This window comes from Dermacentor andersoni, chromosome 11, assembly GCF_023375885.2.
Source record: "Dermacentor andersoni chromosome 11, qqDerAnde1_hic_scaffold, whole genome shotgun sequence".
NCBI lineage: Eukaryota > Metazoa > Arthropoda > Arachnida > Ixodida > Ixodidae > Dermacentor > Dermacentor andersoni.
In genome coordinates this window covers 38,455,292-38,477,817 of record NC_092824.1, presented here as the reverse complement: position 1 = coordinate 38,477,817, position 22,526 = coordinate 38,455,292, and positions in this window count along the sequence as shown.

Sequence of the window (22,526 nt, the reverse complement as noted above, 5' to 3'; positions counted from 1 at the left end):
TTATTGTAAACGAAAAAGATACTGAAGATGTCACGATTAAAGCCAACGAGGTGCTGCGAAACTGTCATCTTGGAATATTGCGAACTCGTTAACAATAAATGTTAATGAAACAAAGGCTGTACATTTTAGGCCAAAAAATAAAAATATTGATACTTGTGCCCTTTTACAGCGTAACAACTATATATTTGCTTATTGTTCCTTCCATTGGGTGTCTTCGAGTTATATTTGAGCAACATTTATCGTGAAATGCTCACGTGGAAATGGTAATGGCTAAGCTCTCTCGAATGACTGTAATACAATGCAAGTTGCATTGTTTTCTTCCAGAAAGTATTAAACCTTTTGTACAAATCACTGTTATTACCAAATATAAACTATTGTGATCTTGTCTGGGGCAATACAACACTTTTTAACATCAATGTACTGCATAGAATGCAGAAAAAGGTCGTACGTTGTATACTAGATGTTCCTTAGTTAACGCATATTAGTCCTCTATTTGAAAAGTTCGATTTGCTGTCAATACCTAACATTTATGAGCACATGTTCCTACCAAATTATATGACGAGTATTCAAAGACACAACGGCACCCTAAAACGTATTTCCAAATAAATAGCAAAGCATAAGACGATCAGCACAAAGAGTTCTGAAAGATAGGAACTACCGCGGCCAGAACAAAAATATACTTACTAAATGCTATGTTTCCGACTACCTTACCATTTAAACAAGGAAAAAAGACAGTAATGCTGATTTCTGTGCTAGAACAATCATATATTTAGATGTAAACATCTATATAGACGCTTAAAGATTCTTTGAAAAGGTTCAATTCTTGTATACAGATTTTTGTACTTTGCGTATCAAATCGTTCTGTGTATGTTTCTGTATGAAATATATTCATATATTGTCTTATAATAGAGACGTTCATAGTATCGCATTTTTCTTATTATTTCTTGTCGGTTTGTGATGTATTCATGACCAGCTGTATTTATGCGGATCGCTGATCATGTAGGCATTACTTTGTTCTCATACTTGCTCACAGTTATCATGAAGAATGTTTCGCAATTATTGCTTTGGACGTCCTATTTTTTCAATTTCTCTTGTATATAACTGTGCTCATCCTTTGTTGTATTTGTTGCTGCCTGTAAAACGGGGCCCTGGACTACGTCAAGCATTAATGGTTTTTGGCCCCCGGTCCTCAGCATCAGTTGTAAGTTGGAAATATATTATATATATATCGCGCACGCTTTCGACGTGGCTTGTGTAGAAGGAAGGCACGGATAGCACAGATATATTAGTCCTTGGCCTAGCCAAATGATAGTGTGACTGCTTCATATTATAGTGTGCGCGTGCGTGCGCTGTCTTCCATTGAACTCCGAACTATAAGTCACAATGCTGAAATGCCGATGCAGTCAAATTCAAGGTAATTTTGTTGGTACCGGAAAACGCGGACCGTAACGGTTCACGTCGAACGCCCTTTTACTAACACGATCATTTGTCCTTCACAATATGGCCTTTGGTAAATCGGCTTTTTGGTTTCCTAGAAGTACACTTACGGAATTTCTGACGTCCAAGCAAGCACCTCTAGGCAAACATACACTCTATATACTCTTCTAAAAGAGTGACGCACCTGCTCTTCGACCTTTTTTCTCACCGCGGCACAGATGTATGATTAAAGCCAACCCAGCGAAAGAGGCAAACAAGCTACGTCAACAGAGCGTATCATGGGGACTGGAATGAGGTGGCTCTACAAAGATCAACCCGCGATCGTATTTGAGTGTCTTGCTTACACGATCGGCGCGGGCTTACAAACTACATTGGAACTACTTAAAACTAGTTGGAACTACTATTCCGTATCGGGTACGATTTGTAGCCTTTACTGTCATGCAAGCCCTAAAATTGTAGCCTTTTGTGTGGTGAAACATAAAAATTCGGACACATATGTGCCCCTGGTCTCCATGATGTTTCATTATAGAAGGTGTTTCTGGGAAGAATAAATAATTTGTTAACACTGATTACGGTAGACAATTCTGGTCTTTGAGGCGGTCTACTCTATGAGGAGGGTATTAATTGCACGGGAAACCTGAAGTGCATAATCTTCATTTTCACAAAAGTTCAAAGATTTCGTTTTTAGCACCGACCAGAGCGCCTTGTAACCTCTACCGCCGCCGGTGTCCTCAGCAGCTATCGCCGCGAATGAGAAAGAAGTGAAGCAATTTGCACGCCATGAAAGCTATCAAAACCGCAAAGCTAGTGGTCGTTTTCTGATATGCGAATTCGTGTTTAGCTCAATTTTCATAAGGTCTCTTGTCTCGTTGCCGTCGCTTTGCTAGATTCGAGCTTCGGTTCCGGATTGAGCCCACCCTTCAGTAGCGTCACGTTATGATCAAACCACAATCTATCACAGACCTCGCTGCTGTGGCCGCACTAACGATCACGGTTCCTAGTTCCAAATTTTTGCAAGTCAGCTGACTCAGGAGGCTGTTATGAAGATTTCTTGGCGGAATAGTAGCCGTAGTGAGTCCCATGCTACACTGGATACCAGGAGCTTCGCAAACGCGAAAGCAGGTAAGTTCCTATTGTCACGGCTCACTTGAGAAAAGAGCGGCGAGCGGTATTTAATCCAGACAATTAGAACAAGCGCACAGTTCAGGCTTGTTCCCTAGCCCCTCTCCGCATACTCGAGGTCATCGTCTTCGTCGTCGGCGTGATTGGGCACAGATATGCTCACGGCATTTGCCATCCCCTCACTGCAGAAAGAGCATCGTCCCGATGTTTGGCGGGTAGCAGCCGGTGCGCAGCCAACCAGAGAGCGTTCATGTCATTCAGGAAAATAAGGTTTCATGCACATCATGTGCACAATCTTAGGCAGGCTCTGACGGCACCTCGAGCAGGATGGGCTCTCAGGAAGAACTTCATAGTTGACGTCGCTAAGGCGTCGTCGAACATTGTACGGTAAGAAGTATTGGCGCAGAAGTTTTCCGCGAGGCCTCGGCGGCGTACTGGAGCGCAAACCAAGACTGGCCGGGCTGGTAGACGACGCATCGGTGTTGTTGATTCTAACGTAGGGCATCACGGTCTTGCTGCCTAGTTATGCGAACGCGCGCGAGCTGTGTTGCTTCTTCGGCACGCTCTGTAAAATCGGCGGCGTCAGTCTCGGAATCGTTGAAATCATGAGGAAGCATAGCATCCAGCATTGTTGTCACTTCTCGACCGTGGAGGAGACTGAATGGCGTCATTTTTGTTGTTTCTAGCCGATTCGTATAATAAACAAGGATTACGTAGGGCAATTTTTCTTCCCTGTTCTTGGGTTCCACATCGACATATATGCACAGCATGTCTGCGAAAGTGTTGTTGAGGCGATCCGTAAGTCCATTGCTTTGCGGGTGATAGGCAGTCGTCGTTCTGTGTGCCGTGCTACTGAGTGTGCGAAGAATTTGCAACCGTTCCGCCATGAACGCGGTTCCGCTGGTGGTTAGGATGACCGCTGGAGCACCGTGCCTCAGGACGACGTTTTCGATGAAGAACGGTGTGGCCTCGGCTGCTGTGCCGCTCGCAAGTGCCTTGGTTTGTGCATGTTGCTTGAGGTAATCTGTCGCATCTATGATCCACTTATTTCCGCAGCAGATATTGGCAATGGGCCCAAAAGGTCCATACCAATTTGTGAAAACAGTGTTTCCGGCACTGGAACTGGAGGTAATATTTCGGCAGGTTTCGTAGGTGGCACTTTTCGTCGCTGACAGTCAAGGTATGTTCGAACTTAGTGCTTCACTTGTGCTGCGAGCTGTGGCCAGTAGTACCTCTCTTTGATCCGTACTAATGTTCTTGTATAGCCTAGGTGGCCTGAGGTAGCTTCATCGTGACAAACCTGCAAGATTTCATTGCGGATAGTTTTAGGGACTACTAGTAGATATCTCTTCCCTGTTGAAGAGAAGTTCCTCCTAAAAAGAACAGTGTTGCGTATGCATAATGATGACAGGTCCCTTTAAAACAATCCGGGCTTGTTTGTGGTGCGGCCTTTTAAGAAATAAATTAGTGAAACGAGCTCCTGGTCCTCTTCCTCTTTTTGAGAGATGGTTACCACATCAACAACTCCTAAAAAGCGTGCGTATTCGTCGTCATCTCCGCCTGACGACTCGATCGGCGATCTGGACAGGCAGTGTACAAGTGCTGCCTTCGCGATTTAGAGACCACTGTTATGTCGTACTCATGAAGCCGTAGGTGCCAGCGTGCTAAATGTGTGGATGGATCTTTCATGTTGGTCTACCAACAGAGAGAATTGTGGTCACTTATGACTCGAAATGTGCGGCCGTATATGTACGGGCGGAAATTGGTAACTGCCCAAATTACAGCCAAGCATTCCTTACTTTCTGAGTGATAGAATAGTTCGACTCGGCACGTGACAGTGTTCTACTCGCATAAGCGATGACTCGCTCAGCCCCGTCTTGCCGCTGAACAAGGAGTGCGCCTAGACTCAGATTGCCGGCGTCAGTGTGGATCACTGTCGGGGCATTCGCGTCAAAGTGGGCAAGAACAGGCGCAGTTTGTAGACGGTGCTGCAACTCGTTAAATGCCGCCGCCTGCTGGTCGCTGTGCAGAAACTTGAGATCTTCTCTGGTTAGGCAGGTGAGCGGGAAGGCGTTGCGTGCAAAACCCGCAATTAATTGCCTGTAATATTCGCATAGGCCCAGGAAGCGTATGGCTGCCTTCTTGTCCGTAGGCCTTGAAAATTTTGCGACTGCTGCGATTTTCTCAGGATCAGGTCTGACACCTGTGTGACTTACAATGTGGCTCGATAACTGTAGCTCTTCATAGGCAAAGTGGCACTTTTCAGGCTTTAAGTTGAGCCCAGCGGATCGTATGGCTTGAAGAACTGACCATAGCCGTGTGAGATGTTCATTAAATGTGGAAGGGTAAAAATCACATCATCTAGGTGTACTAAGCAAGTCTTCCACTTAAGGTATCGGACAACAATATCCATTAACCTTTGGAACATGGGTGGGGCGGAGCACAAACCAAAAGGGAGAACTTTGAATTCACCGAGCTCATCACACGTCACAAAAGCAGTCTCATCGCGAAGCTGCTCGTCGACGTCTCTTTGCCAATATCCGCTATTTAGCTCCATTGATGAGAAGTAAAGTACATGCCGTAGTCTGTCGAGGCAATCGTCTATGCGTGCTGAGGGATACAGATCATTTTTCGTAATTCGATTGAGCTTGCGATAATTGATACAAAAGCGCAGGCTACCATCCTTCTTCTTAACAGGTGCAAGCGGCGATGACTAAGGGCTTTTTGACGGCTGGATGGCATCGTCTTCAAGCATTATCTTGAAAGAGCGTATTGCTTTACGCTCTTTCTCAGCCACGTGATACGGATGCTCTCGGATGGGTATCGGTGTTTCCTCCGTAATGATGCGGTGTATCGTCAGTGGTGTTTGACGCACTCGGAACGTTGTAGGGAAGCAGTCCTTAAAATGGTCAAATAGTTCCCTTAGACTTTGTTTCTGTTGCGGCGTAACCCAGGGTCAATGTCGATGACAGGTGCATGTGGCATCGTATCGGAGCTTGATTCCTCTTTTACAGCAAAAGAGTGTTGAACGCGGCCAATTTCGTCAAAGTATGCCCCAGCGGTGCCTTTACTGATGTGCCGGCGTTCATTGGTAAAATTTGTCTGTAGCACCTGGTGCGTCCACCGATTAGGCTGACGATACCTCGAGCGATGGAAACACTTTTATGGAACAGAAGTGCAGTCAATTGTTCGGCTACACCGTCCTTGTTAAACTGTTATCCGTAACTGGCGGAGACAAGACTGCATGATAGTGGTGGGATGCAGACGTGTTCGTCCGCGACATGTAACGATGTACGTTGGCGCCATTCGTCGTTGCTCGTGTCTGTACTAGTTGACAAAGTTATCTCGCCTTCTCGTATGTTTTAACCACGACTCCCGCAAAAAGTACATTCCAACGATGAGTGATCTGCAGCACTCTTTTAAAATGATAAAAGCGGCGACAAAAGCTGTATTTCCTATCTGGAGTCGTGCAATACATTTTTCTGTAGGTGTCATTATCTGGCTCCCGGTATTTCGAATATAAAGGTCCGTCCACAGCATTTCGATTCTCTTAAGCCACTCATTATCAAAAAGAAGGCGCCAGTATCAACTAAAGCTGCCACGTCGTGGCCATCACTCGTTAAGAGTAGGTCGGCACTCAGAAATTCGTCGGCGTTCCGTATCTCCTGGTTGTTCTGTTGGTTTCTAAATAATAATAACCCGGAGGTCGCTGATTTCAGTTTCCCCACCGCGGGCTTGGAGAGCAGCCTCTTACCACGTCGTCGAAGCTGCGACTTTTAGGCGAAGAATAACGTAACGGAGATGGCGAGTGCGACCGGAGATTATCTGAGCTGCCTTGTTCGCTAGTGACACTGTCGACGAAGCGCGGATGTCCCTCTTGAAACTGTCGCGGGGTGGCACGTGCTCTGGTTCGCCACACCGAAAACACAATTGTCGGCGACCAGCAGTGCGCCATACGTCAGTTCTGCGAAGCTGGGACCACCTGAAATGCTCCCTTTATATGAAGGCAGCAACAGGTGGCTGCTGGTGGTACTGCTGTACTGGCACGGTAGAAAGCGGGCGACCGACAGCGTCTGTGTAGCCATATGTGCGTCACTCGAAGCGCGGCTCGGGACATGGCCCAGGGAGTGGCTCAGGAGATGCAAATGCTTGCCAAATTTCTTGGCGGACACCTTCGGCGACCGAAGAAACAGTAAACTTCTTCAGTGTTGCAGTTTCCTTCATGATATCCTCACGCACCGTGTCTCTTATAAGTGCACGCCGCGAGGTCTCGTCTGTCACTGTTAGTTCTGCAGCTCCTGCAGGCACATCGTTGGTTAGGCGTTCGTATGCCGGAAACGCTCCTGGAGCGCCCGCTCGATTGCTGTGGCTTCCACAATGAACTTTTTCCACTGTTGTACGTGGGTTACGTACGAAACTAGCGAATAGCGGTTCTCTGACGACGCGCATGAGATGCCTTAGCTTCTTCGAATCAGGCATGTTGGAATCCGCGCGCCGAAACAAACGAGAAATGGCCTCGGCAAATATGAAAACACTTTCGTTGGGTTTCTGAGTGCGCAACTCGAGAAGGCGTTGTGCATTATCTCGGAGATTAGGGCGTCGAATGTATCAAGTAGCCGACGATAAAATTCGTCCCCTGTTGTCAAATACGCCTCGCGTTTTTGGAACCACGTCCTGGCTTTACTTTCAAGAGCGAAGTACACATTGGAAATCTTGTGGTGCGGAGCCACTGATGACCTTAGCTGCGCGTTGTTACTGGTCCAGCCAGTCTTCGGCGTCTTCGTACCTGTCACCCTGGAAGCTTGTGGGGACTAGATTGTTTTGAGCCGTCCCCTGTGTTGGATTTGCAAGCGCCATTTCTTGAGTCGATGAGGTCGCTGACAATGTTCTTTGCAGGAAACCCAATTCAGGGCACAGACCTTGCAGGCAGTGGCTTGCACGGTGCACAAGTATCTCGACGCGTGGATGATGTCTTGAAGGGCTGGATGCAGGGCTACTCGCCGGAGTCGTCGCTATCATTAGGCGATGATGTGATACGCAGCCCGTCCACCAGTGTCCCAGCTCACATGAGACAAGCGGGGAGAGCGGTATTTATTCGAGACAAATAAAACAAGCGCTCAGTTCAGGCTTCTTCTCTAGCACCTCGCTTGCACACTCGATGTCGTCGCTGTCGTCGTCACCGTGGTTGGGCACAGATATCATCGCGGCACAATTATACAGGACGTATTTGTATGATAGGAGAAGTGCAGAGAAGCCTCCGTATAATTGATTATATTGTTCGAAGAGCTTTTTTATGTCTAAACAAGGGAGCTTGGGGTATGTTGATGGTGTTTTATTTCTGTAAATTTATACGGAATCTCACGGCGACGGTGATACCGAAGTGGACGCCGACGGCAGCAGTGCGCTTGCAGTGTCCGTATACCTTTAGGAAGAGGCCGCCTTTGATCAACAGCGGCCGAAGAAGTAGTATCGTTGGCACGCATGGTTCTACATGCCCAACGTAGCTTTGTTAGGGTTGTATTAGCTTTTTTCAGTAGCGGTTATAAACGCGTACCTGATTCTCCCACACTGCCACTCGGAGAGTAGATAAGGATGGTGCGCCGACTACGGTAAATGAAGTCAAAATGTTAAAAATGTTGTGCACTTGCCTAGTTGTTGCAGTGACGGAATAAGTATTTATTGTTGTTGGGTATATCAAGAATAGTGAGATAAATGGAAAAAGGTCTACACATGTGAGATTGCGTTGTCGACAGAATAGGCCTGGTTTGAATAAAATAACATTTGGAAGGTATGCGCCCTGGACCTTTTTCTATAAAGAGTAATAGAAAGAAGAATAATGAAACAAAAATATGGAAAACAGCAAAAGAAACATTTTATAGATAAACCTGCTTTTTATTGTATGATGCCCAAACGAAAATATTTTTCGAGTTCTATATTTGTTTTTGCCTAGATAGATCTGATTCAGTGGCTAAAATTGACCAAAAAGTATGCGTCAGTGGTTTTTTAAGAATTTAGAATATTTGAACCTCACTCGGTATTGAAGAGAGACGCTTAACGTACCGGTTTTATTCTTGAAAATCGTGAATTTCGTAGTATTTGCCCGTTTTTGACAGTTATTATTAGTTGGACAGAAATAATAACGGCTCAGAAGGGTGGACCACAAAAAGCAATAGAATTTTTTTTTTATTTAAGGTAAGATATTCCAGCATTCGTGACCCATATATTTAAGAATTGACAAGCTCCCTGGTTCGCTAGAAGGATTGGGCAGTAATAAGTATCTTAGCATTTTCAGGTACGACTTGCATGCATTGTATCTGCATACTGCTAAATTGAACATGTGAAGCAGTATGTGTATGTTCGATGCACTTTTCGATGCACACTATCTTCAGGTAGGTGTACACATACCGCAATCTAAGCCGAGATGGCCAGAATGCCTGAAGGCACCCAAATGGTGGAAATAAAGTTCATTTGAAAAGGCAGCAGTGACATGTAAATTATTGATGCAAAGGAATGAATATGTTTAGGATTATGAGCAACCAACAACGCTGCCCCACTTACATACTCCTTTCTTTTCAGGTGTAGCGAATGGCAAGCGCCAGACCACTTCCATGGAAAAAAAAGTATTTTGCAGCGCATACACAAAATGTGAGAAGTAGGCTTATGATAGTGTTATAACAATTTATTATAGTAATGATTGGAACATTGCTAATAAGAGTCTAAGGCCTCCTGTGTCGCACCATGAGTGCTCATGATACAATGCTGAGCTTGATGAATAACGACTGAATAACCAATATTGACTTACGGGAATTGGTCCTCTATAAAAACAAGCGGAAGGCTGGCGAAGCCAAGTGAAAAAAACTGTGGAGAGCCTGAAGGCTCTCAACAATTTTTTTTTGCATGAGAGTGGAGTAGACAAGAAGCTTTGAAGAGTCTTGGAACGTGCAAATTTGTACCACCATCTTCACGCTCACAATAAACGTATTCCCTATGCTTTCTTTCTGCCCCCATTCCCCTTCCTCAACACTGAGTAGCAGGTCAGAACATGAATTCAGGTCGACCTGCCAGCTGGTCTCTCATAATATATATATATTTAATGTCAAACCTGGTAAATACACTCAGTGATGACATTACGGTGCAGATTTACAAATATGCCATAGAGCCGCCATCCCTGGCAACAGGTCAGCAAAGATCGCAATAGATCACTTTCTTCCTCAGCTGGAAATTTGTCTGGGCTCCCGGAGGCAAAATCTGTGCTGGAAAATGTGAAAGTAGTCGTGCACTAAAAATTTCAAGTACAGTGGATGTGCCTAAAATAACCTATCACTTCGAACAGTCAACATGTATTGTCACAAACTAGTCGCGCCACTGGCGGAAAAAGCATTCAGAGGTGTCAATAATTTCAAGTATTTCATATGAACTGCAGCTCGGTGAACAATAAAACTGACGAGCTGCAGTGCCTTTTTGACGCCTTTATATTTAGATCTTGACGTTATTGGGTTAGTGATACTTGGTAGGTAAGTGAAATAAGTTTTTTTAGTGCAAAAGTACACGCATTTCGCGCAAAACAGACTTGGGCACAAAGGGGGTGGGGTGTCAGTGCAGGTCTTCAACACACGGATGATAGATTACGGAAAACAAGAAATTTATGTGCTCCAGCCCAGGCATTGAAATATTGAAAGTTGAAGACGCACACAATGTTTTTACAGCAAAGCTGTCTATCGCTATAGTTCCGTCAATTTTTGTTGTCCGTTCAAACAATTATCATCATCAATGTCTCATACCGCCGTTAGCATTCATACTCGCGCAAGCAAGCGAAAAATGCAATGGCTCATGGCCCCGTAAGGATGAGGCTACACACATTAAGGAAAGGGAAGCGGAAAATGCTCAAAGTCTTTCTAATTGCGCATACAATAAACAAAACAGCATGCTCATCATTGACTCATGGCCCCAAGAGCAATTGGTCATACCGCTTCTCTCCCCCCCCCCCCGTAGGCAAACAAAAAGTGCAATGACTCATAGGCCCGCAAGGGTTATGGCTACTCAATTGCGCGAAACAGCTGCGATGACACTATCCTTGTTGTCGTTGTCAGTGATATGAAGTTGAAGTTGAAGTTGAAGTTTATTTCACCACTAACAGTACAGTGTGTTTTACACAGAACAGTTGCGGCGTAGAAAGTGGGAAAAAAGCTGCGCTGATGCAGCTTGACTAGCCCTACCTCCCATCCGTACAATCCACATATCAATCTGGATGGGTCAGTACCAAAAAGGAAGCGGTTTGCGAGTTCCGTCTAGCAGACACCCCTTAAGATCCCACGCCGATACGGCCCAACCAACCAACGAGCGGTGTACCATATTCAATTTGACTTTATCAAAAAATTAAGAATTTTATTGATGCCCCAACGCTTGTCGCATGCTCCAGTTCCACAATCATAGTCATTACAATGATTATTGCTGTCAGCAGAACTACTTCCGGTACAATAACGTCTTACATCAGCGATAACCTTCCTGTGTTTGGTTTGTTTTCTATGTGTAGACCTCATCAAACATCTACCAGCAATCCTTTGCAATACCAGCGGCTTGATGCAATAAATTTAGAACATTTTAGAACTGCAGTTACTGCATTTGAATGGCGTGGCATATTGTCTTTGAACGACTTAGAAGATTCGTGCAATGCACTCATAACAGAATCTAACTTCTGTATGACAAATGCTTGCCAATATAACGCTCTCGAAAACGAAAAGACAGGAATCCTTGGATGAAACGCGCATTATTGGGCAAAATAAGAACTAAAGGTAAACTGTTCGCTCAGTTTTTGATACCTAGGGAAATTTCAGTTACAGACATAAAAAAAAAGATACCTCAACCACTTAAACCCTGAGCTCTGACTAGCTAAAACACAGTATTTTAGGAAGGCATTTTTACACACACCTATGAAAAGCGTGAAGAACCAATGGGTACATCAATATAAAATTCTAAACTGCAGTTCTAAAAACGCTCACGAAAGATGGTCTTGTACTAAGTTGAGACTTCTCTAATGAATTTGACTTTTTTTATTATTACTTAAACGCTGTGTTGTTTTATCACTCCCCGATGTTACGTACATGACACACCTGTTGTTTCGCATTCCCTTTTTATGTATTCCAGAAAGCAAAGTGAGATAGTTACAGTGTTTTTGAATCTTAGAACAATGAAGCCTGAAGACAAAGAAGGATTTCAAATAAAAAATTTTAAGCACGTTGTCGACTTGTCAGCCCCAGTATTTGATGCACATTTAAAACCTTGCTCTTTGCACAGCCGTTTTTCCAAAAGAAAGGCAGGTAGCGAAAGTCACTGTCATCCATAAATGGGGTGATGCATCAACCTTGTATAATTTTGACCAATCTCGATTCTTCCAGCGCTGCCCGAAACCCTGTAAAAGTGATATATATGAGAAGTAACAAGCTCTTGATGAACCAATATGTCTAATCTGATTGTCAATTTGGTTTCCAACAGAAAGTGTCCACGAAAGCAGCATTGATGAAGCAGAGACAATACAACTGATGAATTTGAAGCAAAAGATTTAGTACTCGGGGTTATGGAGACTTTTGGAAAGCATTTATTTTTCTGAATCATGACCTGCTAATGCAGAAACAGAAACACTGTGGAATAGGAGAAAATAGCCTAGCATTAATGGAATCCTACCCTAAACACTCATAGAAGGTGGTCGTTCAGAACCGCGCATTTTCTAGACTAGCACCCATCCGATATGGCACACCACAAGGAAGCATTTTAAGGCCGCAACTGTTCCTACTGTAGATTCATGAAATATTTTTCTCCCGTTACCGTAAATGTCATAGCGTTCGCCGATGACGTAAACTTGCTAATTTCAGGTAAGACAGAACAAGAACTAATCAAAAAATGCAATTACTTTTTGCAATGCTTGCGGCAGCAGGCACCTTAAAACTGCTGAAAGATTCATACAAATAAAACTAAAGGCATATTGTTTAGACCGAAAGACGGAACATAATGATGTAACTTTGATCTTGTTTTATGCAATAGGAGGAATGAGATCGTACCAACTCTTAGAAGCCTAGGCACGCTTTTTTACAGGATCGCATAGTTCGGATGTCCACGTCCAAAGCGTAAGGTTAAGAATAAACCGCATATAAGGTACAGTAAATCACGATAGACATGTACTTCTACTACAGACAAGGAGTATGATACATAATGGAAATAAAATATCAGTTATTTCATGTTGTTTTAATATATGGGGCAAAAGGACAAAACAAACTGGCCTAAAAATTCTTGTTGCTCAAAGCCGAGTAATACGTCTGATCGCGAATGTACCATGTGTACAGACACACTAACATGCACTTCACTGCTTTTCATATACTCAATGTCAACGAGCTGTACCCCTACAAGTTGTTCAGCGCGTACAAATGTGCAGTTATGGGTCATAATAACTGAATATTGTCCTTGTTGAAATTAAACTGTTCTGTACGTCCTTATGAGACATGAAATTTCGTCCAAATAGCCATCGTTTTTATTGCACTATATAGCGCCGTGAGCCTCCATCCTATACTTTACCTTGCAACCTTAATGTTTTGAATTCAAAGAATATTTATGTTGAACAAATCTCAAAGGGCATGCTGCTAAACCACCTATGCCTGTTTGAAAATGTGTAGTAATTTTTTATCGGGTCTATACTAGCTTATCAGTGTTGAAAATATTATTTCTTTATTTATTTATGCAAAAAATTAGAACGTTGTCCTATTGATACTAATATGTTTCAGCATAAGTGTCTATTTTACATAAGTGTGTTATGTTCTATTTATTTGGCTTGTATTTTTGACCGCTAAAAGTGAGTCAGTCTCGGTGAATTTTCAATGGTTTTGTTAAACCATGGTTGGTGTCTGTGCTTCTCCACTGTGTGTACAATGCATATATCCAAATGACATGTGAGCTACGCGCGCACGCCGCTTCTCAAACTGCAGATAGCAGCTTTTTGCTCCGTGTTCGCTCGTTCTTATGTTCAAACTGTACCACAAAGAGAAATAAACTTGTGCTGTAAAAGCAATGTGAAGAAAATGTGCAGGAGATATTCTGTACCGCAAAGAGAAATAAGCTTGTGCTGTAAAAGCAATGTGAAAAAAAGTACAGGAGATATTACGGTGAAGGAGCAACCTGGGCTGACTTCTGAACGAAAACGTTAGCCTACAGAGAGAGAGAGTGAACTTTAATGAGCACCAGCAGTTCAGTCGGCTGGGCCTAGGCCTCCCACGATGGGACATCGAGGTCTTGCCTCTTCCCCGCTTTGTAGGCCTGCTGGGTCGCCCAGAGTTGGTCGTCGAGATGGGAGCTGCGCAGGGCGGCGTGCCATCTCGACGAGAGGGTCACGGGATTAAGGTCCTGGTATTGCTGTTTGCACTCCTATAGCATGTGGGGGAGTGTTGCCGATTCAGTTTTACAGACCTTGGACGTCTGGCTTGGGTAGATGTCGGGGTATATAGTGTGATAGCGTGTGAGGGAGGGGTATGTATTCGTCTGTAGCAGGCGAAGGGTGGTTGCCTGTGCCCTGTTTAACTTGCGGTGAGGGGTGAGGAAGGTTCTTCTTGCGAGGTCAAATGACTTTACAATGTCGTTGTATCTTGTAAGGCGGTCGCGTCCTGCGGGTGCACCTGCACCGTCTCCGGCACGGTTGACTAGTCCTCGTGCTACGGAGTGTGTAACCTCGTTGAGATTGGTGAGGTGCGGGTGCACAACGCTGGCGTGTGCTGGGATCCGTACGAGGGTGATTTGATTTGCAGACAAATGCGGGGCTTGTCGTAAGATACGGAGTGATTGATGAGAAGTACGACCTTTGACGTAGTTGACTGCTGCGCGAGAATCGCTCAGTATGGAGTGACAGGCTTGGTCAAGACTGGCCATGGCGATGGCCACTTCCTCGGCCGTCTCGGCATTTTTGGTAATGATGCTGGTAGTATGTCGGAGCAAGCCGCCTGCTCTGGTTACCGCCGCAAAGCGCCGTCCATCTTGGTACTCAGCTGCGTCGACGAAGGGGACGCCAGCGGTGTTGGCGTAAGCTTTGATGAGGGAAGTAGCTCGTGCCTTCCTGCATTCTTTGCTGTAGTCTGGGTGCATGTTTTTCGGAATAGGGCCGGCGTGTATCCATTGCTGAATGTCGCGTGGTATTGGGTGTTTGTCTCCATGTTGATGGTGGTAGGTGATATTAAGCTTGTTTAGAAGGCTGCAGCCCGTTTACGTGAGGGTAAGCCACTCTAGTTGAGATCGACGTTGGGCCTCGATTAACTCGTCTAGCGTGTTGTGGATACCTAATTGTAAGAAAATGTTCCAAAAGCCAGGGGAACTCATGCTTCAAAGTGTTGTTTTCACTGGCTTTACTCAACGAAAAATAACAAAAAACATAGACGTTTCGCCACCTATGCGGGTGGCATCGTCAGTACATAAATGGCAACAAATGAGAAATACATCCTATTTATCTATGAAACTGCCGTAAACAACCGGCAGGGGGCCACGGTTCGAGTTGCATGAAGATTGATTACGACGGATGAACCATGGTTCTACAAATTTTCTTGGACTCCATCGGTGTTCCCGTGCTAGCGTGTTTACATTGTCAAAATCGATCATGTGTCCCTTTGATAAACAATGATCAACCAATTCCGTCTTGGCACGTGTAGCATGGGTGGCTTTCGTAGCATCTCGTAAATGTACCTTGAGTCGAGTGCGACGTCGCCGCCCTGTCTCACCAATGTAGCTGGCACCACAGTCCGAGCAGTCGACCTTGTAGACGACACCACTTTGTTCGTCCGGAGGTGTGCGGTCCTTTGGCTTCGGGAACACATTTCCCAATGTGTACGAGGGTTTGAACACAGTTCGAACACCCAAAGGCCGTAAAGCCCTGCGCACTGCTTCTGATACACCGCGGACATACGGAATGCACACAAAGGAAGCTGCCCTTTCGGCCTTGCTCTCGTGGGGTTTTTGCATGTGGCGCTGCGTATCACTCACAAAGCGCTCAGGGTAACTCCGTTTGTGCAAAAGAGCGGCAACACTCGTTAATTCTTGCTCCCTCAAACTTTGCGTTGACGAGAGCGCATCGCAACGGGACAGGAGCGTACGTACCACGGCATGTTTGTGTTCTATAGGGTGGTGAGAGTCAAAACTCAGCACACTCCCGCTATCGCAAGATTTGCGATATACGGCTGTCTCGACCGAACCTCCTTCGCCCCGTCGTACCAGCACGTCTAGAAAGGCTAGGCTACCACTATTCTCCGTCTCGCATGTAAATTGAATGGCATGATGGACGGCATTAAGCGCCTCATGCATGGCATGCAGGTTTTTCTTTTCGACAATCACAAAGGTACAGTACAATCACATAGCGACAGTACATTTTGACAGCGAAGGGCAAGGACGTCATCACAGCTGTTTCCACGTGTTGCATTAACAGATCAGCCACGATTACAGAAACAGGACTACCCATCGGGACGCCTTCTATCTGGTGATATACGGTACCGGCAAACGTGAAATATGGTTGCTTCAAGCAGAACCTAAGCAGCATCATGATGTCGTCGACAGTCAGGGAAGTACGGCTTTCTAACGTACAGTCATCCTGCAGGCGTTTCTCAATAACATCCGTAGCCAATGCTATCGGCACATTCGTGAACAAGGACACAACATCGTAAGATACCATAACATAGTCATCCCAAAGCTGCTGCTGTCGTACCGCGGTAACAAACTCTTTAGAATTCTTGACCGTGAACGTGCTCCCTTCCGCAAGTGGCTTTAAAATTTCAACCAATAACTTAGACAAGTTGCATGTCGGCGACCCAAAAAAAGAAACAATAGGGCGTAGGGGGCAGCCGTCTTTGTGAACTTTTGGCAACCCGTAGGCTCTCGGCGTTGCTCCGTCAGAAGAAAAAAGTCGACGGTACAGCGTCTGGTCAACCCTTCCTTTCGCTTTTAACCTGCGCAAATAGTCGACCAACTGCCTTTCGCAAGTGGAAGTGGGGTCGTGCTGCATCTTCTGAAAGTGCAGAGGATCATCCAAAAGCAGTTGCATTTTTCTATCGTAGTCCTTGCGGTTCATTATTACAATACCTCCGACCTTATCATCTTCGAGGACCACGACCGATGCGTCAGACTTCAGGTCATGAAGCGCTGCGCGCTCCTTAGTGGTTAAAGCCGCATAGGTGGCGAAACGTCTATGTTTTTTGTTATTTTTCGTTGAGTAAAGCCAGGGAAAACAACACTTTGAAACCTAATTATAGTAGAAGTTCCGTGCTGGTGTGGTTGGATAGTCCTAAGGCCTGCTTATAGGCTCCTCTAATGATGATGTCCAGTTAAGCTTTTTCAGCTTTGTACCAGTTGAGAAAGGGCGCAACATAAGTAATGTGACAGACGATCAAAGAATGGGCAAGGCGGATGAGGCTTTCTTCCTTCATACCCCCTCGCCGGTTGGTCACTCGTTTCAGCTGTCTGAATGTATTGGCGGTCGGTCGAAGGATCTTTGAGATAGCCGTAGAGTTAGCTCCGTTGGCTTCTATGATCATACCAAGAACGCGGATGCAAGGGACCACGCGTATAGGTCTGCCATCCCTCAGGTTGAGCTCTATTTCCTCGCATTGGCGTTTAGTCGTGGAGCCCCGCGGGGGGCGTCCACGGAGTGTGGGGCGGTATAGGAGAAGCTCCGACTTTTCAGGGGAACAGCGGAGTCCCGTGCCTTCAAGATAATTTTCTACGACGTCAATGGCGCCTTGTAGGACAGTTTAGATTTGGCCGTCAGTGCCCTTTGCAGCCCAGATTGTAATGTCGTTGGCGTATATGGTCTGTTCAATGCCGTCGAGGTTTTGTAGTTCTTGTGCTAATCCGAGAATAACCAGATTAAACAGTATTGGGGAAATGACAGAGCCTTGCGGTGTGCCCGTGCTGCCGAGGGAGAGTTCCTCCGATCGTATGTCTCCAACCGACAGGAAGGCCTTCCAATTGGATAGAAAGTCTCTGACGTAGTTGTAAGTGCGCTCTCCAAGGTTGAGCAAGCAGACGCGTTCGAGGATGGTGGAGTGCCTTATGTTATCGAAGGCGTGCTCGAGGTTGAGGCCCAAGATCGCCTTCGTGTGACGGGATTTTCCATCTAGGATTTGATGGTGAAGTTGAAGCATAGCGCCTTGGGTGGAAAGATGCTGCCGAAAGCCAATTATCGAGTGGGGGTAAGCAGATGTGTCTTCGAGGTGAGTGTTTACACGGGTTAGGAGTGCGTGCTCCGTGACCTTTCCTACACATGAAGTTAGCGATATGGGCCGGAGATTGGCGAGGCTAGATGGCTTACCGGGTTTGGGGATGAGAATTACTTTGGCCGTTTTCCATGTCGGGGGAATGGATCCCTGGCGCCAGCAGTTGTTGATGTATTTGGTTAGTTGTTGCACCGAGGGCTCATCTAGATTTCTTAGTGTTTTATTCGTAAGACCATCTGGGCCTGGCGCCGAACGGCTGTTCAGCTTATGCAGGGCAGCAGGAATCTCTGCCACGCTGAAATCTTCATCAAGGGCAGGGTTGGAGGTCCCTGTGTATGGCCCGTGAGGTTGAGTGGGCCCAGATGGGATGTACTTTTGACAGAAGCTATTCTTAGCGTGGTCCTGGCCATGCGTCTTGCTTTCTGTGAATAAAAGCTTGGTGAGGCTAGCTTGTTGATATGAGCGGGTGGTGGTGCTATCAATCAAATGTTTGAGGATTTTCCACGAGCGGGGGTGGTGGAGTTGCCCGTCTAGAGAGTGACAGAGCTCTGTCCATTGCTGTTGACTTAGAACGCGGCAGTGTGCTTCAATTTCCTTGCTGAGAAGTGCGACCTTCCGCCTGAGTCTTCTATTGAACCGTTGTCCCTTCCATCTAGAGAGGATGGATGATTTGGCCTCGATAAGGTGGGTGATTCTACTCTCCATGCGCTCAGTCGGGGGTCTGTTGTGATAATGCGGGTGGCAGATTTAGTATCACACACTAGATCACATAACCATGATTCTATGTCGGTAATGGGAGTGTCCGTCGTTGCTGTTACACGGCGTTTACGGAACGCGTCCCAGTCCGTCCAAGTAAAGTCCCTTTTTCTTCTCATAACGGCTGTTAGGTGTGGGAGAGTAATTTCGATGATAGAGTGATCACTCCCGAGGTCGTGATGGGTGTTGCGCCAATGGGCGTTGTCTGCGTTTTGGTGAAAGTGAGGTCTGGCGTCGTGTCTCGTTCAGTAGAAGTGCCGAGGCGAGTGGGGAAGGCTGGGTCAGTAATGAGTGTAAGCCCGAGATCATGGGAGTCTTGCCATAAGCTACGACCTGCAGCAGAGCTGTGTCTGTAACCCCATCCTGTGTGCGGGAGATTGAAGTCACCTCCGATGATAAGGGGGCTGCTGCCTGCGATGTTAAGGGCCTTTTTAAAGAGGGTTAGAAATCGGCTATGGCGTTGAGATGCAGTATTGTAGATATTGACGAAAAATATTCCTTCCTTTCGTTTTCTGTGCGGGATGAGCTCAATGAAGAGGTGTTCGGTGCGCCGATCGGTGAGATCGTGTTCGATTGCGGTAAGTCTTTTTCGAACCAGTGTGGAGACTCCATGTGGAGCGTTGTTCGCAGTGAGAGTGATATCCTGGAAGGCCGACCGGAGTATTGTGCGTTTCCTGGAGCAAGATTACGTCGGGTTGACATGAAGTAGTACGGAGGTGTTGACGGAGAACGGGTTGTTTATGGAGGTAGTCTCGGCAGTTCCACTGCCACAATGTTGTGCCAGTGTTAGCGTGGGCCATGATGAAGGATAGGGGATGCCACAGGTGGCAGGGTGGCGGCGGTGGTTCCTGTGTTGTCCATGGCTACGGTTTGAGTGGTGGAAGCGGTTTGTGTGAAAAGGGTTGGAATATTAGCTTCCATGACGGTGACTCTGTGCATAAGGGCAATTAGAGAATTCTGTGAAGTTTGCACCGTGCTTTGGAGTGTTACGTGCATATCCTTGACGTCGGAGCGTACTTGGCCATGAGCTCCTGCTTGGAGGGCTCGCTTTTTTGGGCTGGTCTTGAGAGTTCTTCGGGTTGGCTGTTGGTAGAGGGTTCTGGGGTGTTAGGTGTGGGTTGGGTTTAGGGTTGTTTGAGGCTGTGAACATCCTGGGTAAGTTTTTGATTAAATCACGCATAACTGCGTTTTCTTTCTAGAGGCGTTCGATGTCTGTGTTGTCTGTGTTGGGTTTAGGCAGTGGGGGGGATTTTACGTGACCCTCTCGCGAGACGCCCGTCAGGGCCTCTGCGAAGCTCACCTTTTCTGAGGTATATTTGGCTCCTGGAGTCGACATGAATCTTGGTCTGGACCGACCTCGGTCCAACCTCGGTCTGGAGAGGGAGCGGGACCGGGCCCGGTGTTTGGTCTCCATGGACGGGAAATCTCATTGAAGGGCTGAATGCTGTGCTACTCGGCGTTCTCCGAGGCGTCTTCGCATAACGTACGGCGTTTTGTATCTGGCAGTACAAGCTTTGTCCGCTGTGGGGTGGGGTCCACCACACAACATGCACTTGAGTGTACACTGATGATCTTGATCTGGGTTGCGAGCTCCGCAGCCCCGGCAGATCTTGTTATTAGGGAACGGGCAAACGTCCATGCGGTGCCCGAGACGGCCGCAGTGTTAACAGATATCGATCTGCTTTCGGTACAGGGAGCATGGGATTAGTGCTGCGCCATACCGAACCATGTATGGTACGTCAGGTCCGTCGAAGGCAATGACGATGGTCGTGGTGGAACCGATTCGTTTTGCGGCCAGGGCTACAGGATTACGATCATTTATGATGTTAGCATCGACTTGTCTGGCGTCATCGGAGAGAGGGAAGCCTCTGATGACTCCTTTGGTGGTATTATCTGGGGCGGCTTCGTACGCGCTGACCTCGTGGGTTACCCCGTTGACTTGGATGGACTTGATTATTACGTACCGTTCCGCATTTTGCGGGCTTGGCGTGCTGATCACCATGATGTTTTGCTAGTTGTTCGAGCATGTTGTGTCGTTTTGAGTGTCTTCTGAGCTAAGTTGCACTGCTTGAAGAACAGCTGCAGTCACTGTAGGGCTGCCGACCTTGGATATATTGAGTGCTCCTTTGGGTCTGACGATGATCTTGCTCTCATTTGCTGGTAGTGGAAGCATTCGCCCGGCCTTGAGAACCTGAGTTCTAACTTGCTGCCTGGGTCTATAGCGAGAGCGAGAGTCTTGCGTCCTAGTTTGCGTCCTAGGGTCGACGCCCTCACCATATGCCTGGTGGACAACGTAGAGCTCCTTTCGTGCAGCGCTCATCCTTCGCCTTTGCCCTTTCGCCAAACACCTTCTTCTCTTTGCTCCTCATGCTTCTACTGCGCCCTCCTCCTCCACTTTTCTCCTCGCGATCACTTCGCTGTCGCCGTCTTTCATGCCGCACGGCGCTCTGCATTCGCTCTTTCATTTCTCATTCTGCATGTTCGCTCGGTTATGCCGAGGTACCCTCACGCCAACACTCGATGCTCAATAAAGGAACGGGCTCGTAAAAGCGCGGTTTTAGTCCGTTATCGGAGTGTGCTGCGTGAAGCCATTCACCTTACGCCACTTGAGCTGCACCAGCCGAAATGCTTCACCTCTATAAGGTGGCTAGATAAAACAAGCTAAGGCTGTTATGCGGATAGAGCAAGAGCCATTTCGAGACCGGGTGCGTAGGAGCGCGTTAGCAGCGTCCAATTACGTTGACTGCGCCAGTCCGTCTAACTATAGACGCTGTTCATGACAAACTACCATAGCGTGTACGCGCGCTCATACTACGTCGGACTATATTTAGCCGTTCAGAATTATGCTCGAAAAGTTTGTGTCACCATTGTGCTTCACAGATTGATAAAGTATTAGAAATAATGTTACCTTTTATGATTGTATAATTTAACCAGTCGGCCACAACTGCGAGAAGCGGTTGTATATTTTAAAGCTAATCATGATTCTTTTGGTGATTAATGTGCTGGCTGTAATTATGGAAACATTGAGGTAGAGATACTTGTGATATTCAAATTTGCACGAAGTTGAAAAATAATTTCTTATGAGATGTGGTGTGGGCAGCCTCGTATCTCGCGCCTACTCTCGACGTACTGCCCCTAGAAGTGGACGCGACGTTTTTTCGTGGTCTGCGAGAATGCTTCTGAAGCAGGAAGGTGCATATGAGCCCTGCACTACAACGCCGGACGTCAATCGCGCTTCGCTCTGGACACGTGCCACCCTCTAGCGGCACCACTGCGAAGATCATGCGTGGCCTCCAAGATGCGTTCTGCACCGGTGAATGAAAACTGTCAGAATTTTCCGCGATTTGAGGCGCACAATCCTGGCACCACTCACTAAAGCGCAGGGCTGTTGTGCACCCGGTGTGAAAACGTGAAGCGCAGGTTCTGCTCCGTGCATCACTTTTTAAATTTTTAATAATTTTTTAGCTATTAGCAATCAGTGAGCGTTATTCCAGTATGCCGTAAACCCGTGTACCTTGTACGTCTGTCCCTAAACTCTTTCCTGCGAACTACAGTCACTAGGTAGCCCGTGGTGAAAGGGTATCCAGGTCAAAACTAAGCATCGCATCGATTTGAGTCGCTAAATATGTCTCTCTGCGCTTGTTATCATCTTCAGTTACCGTTTGTGACGTCAACTTCACCCAATAAACGACTGCTGCTCCTAAATGACCCTATTTTATACAAACTTCGGCCACTAGGTATGTCCCACTGTCCATAGGCTCGCTTCTATTAATGAGGCCTTGATGCCGAATTGGGTAACCGAGTTATTATCACTAGGTATGTACTGCTGCTCAAAAACTATACAGTCACCTAAATGTTCTGATATGATTTGAACGCGAAATCATTCCAACTACTCTAATTAATTGGTTATGTCTGAGATCCCTAACGCCGTGCATTGTCACATGACATATGCAACTCTTTGCTAATCCACCCTAATCCACC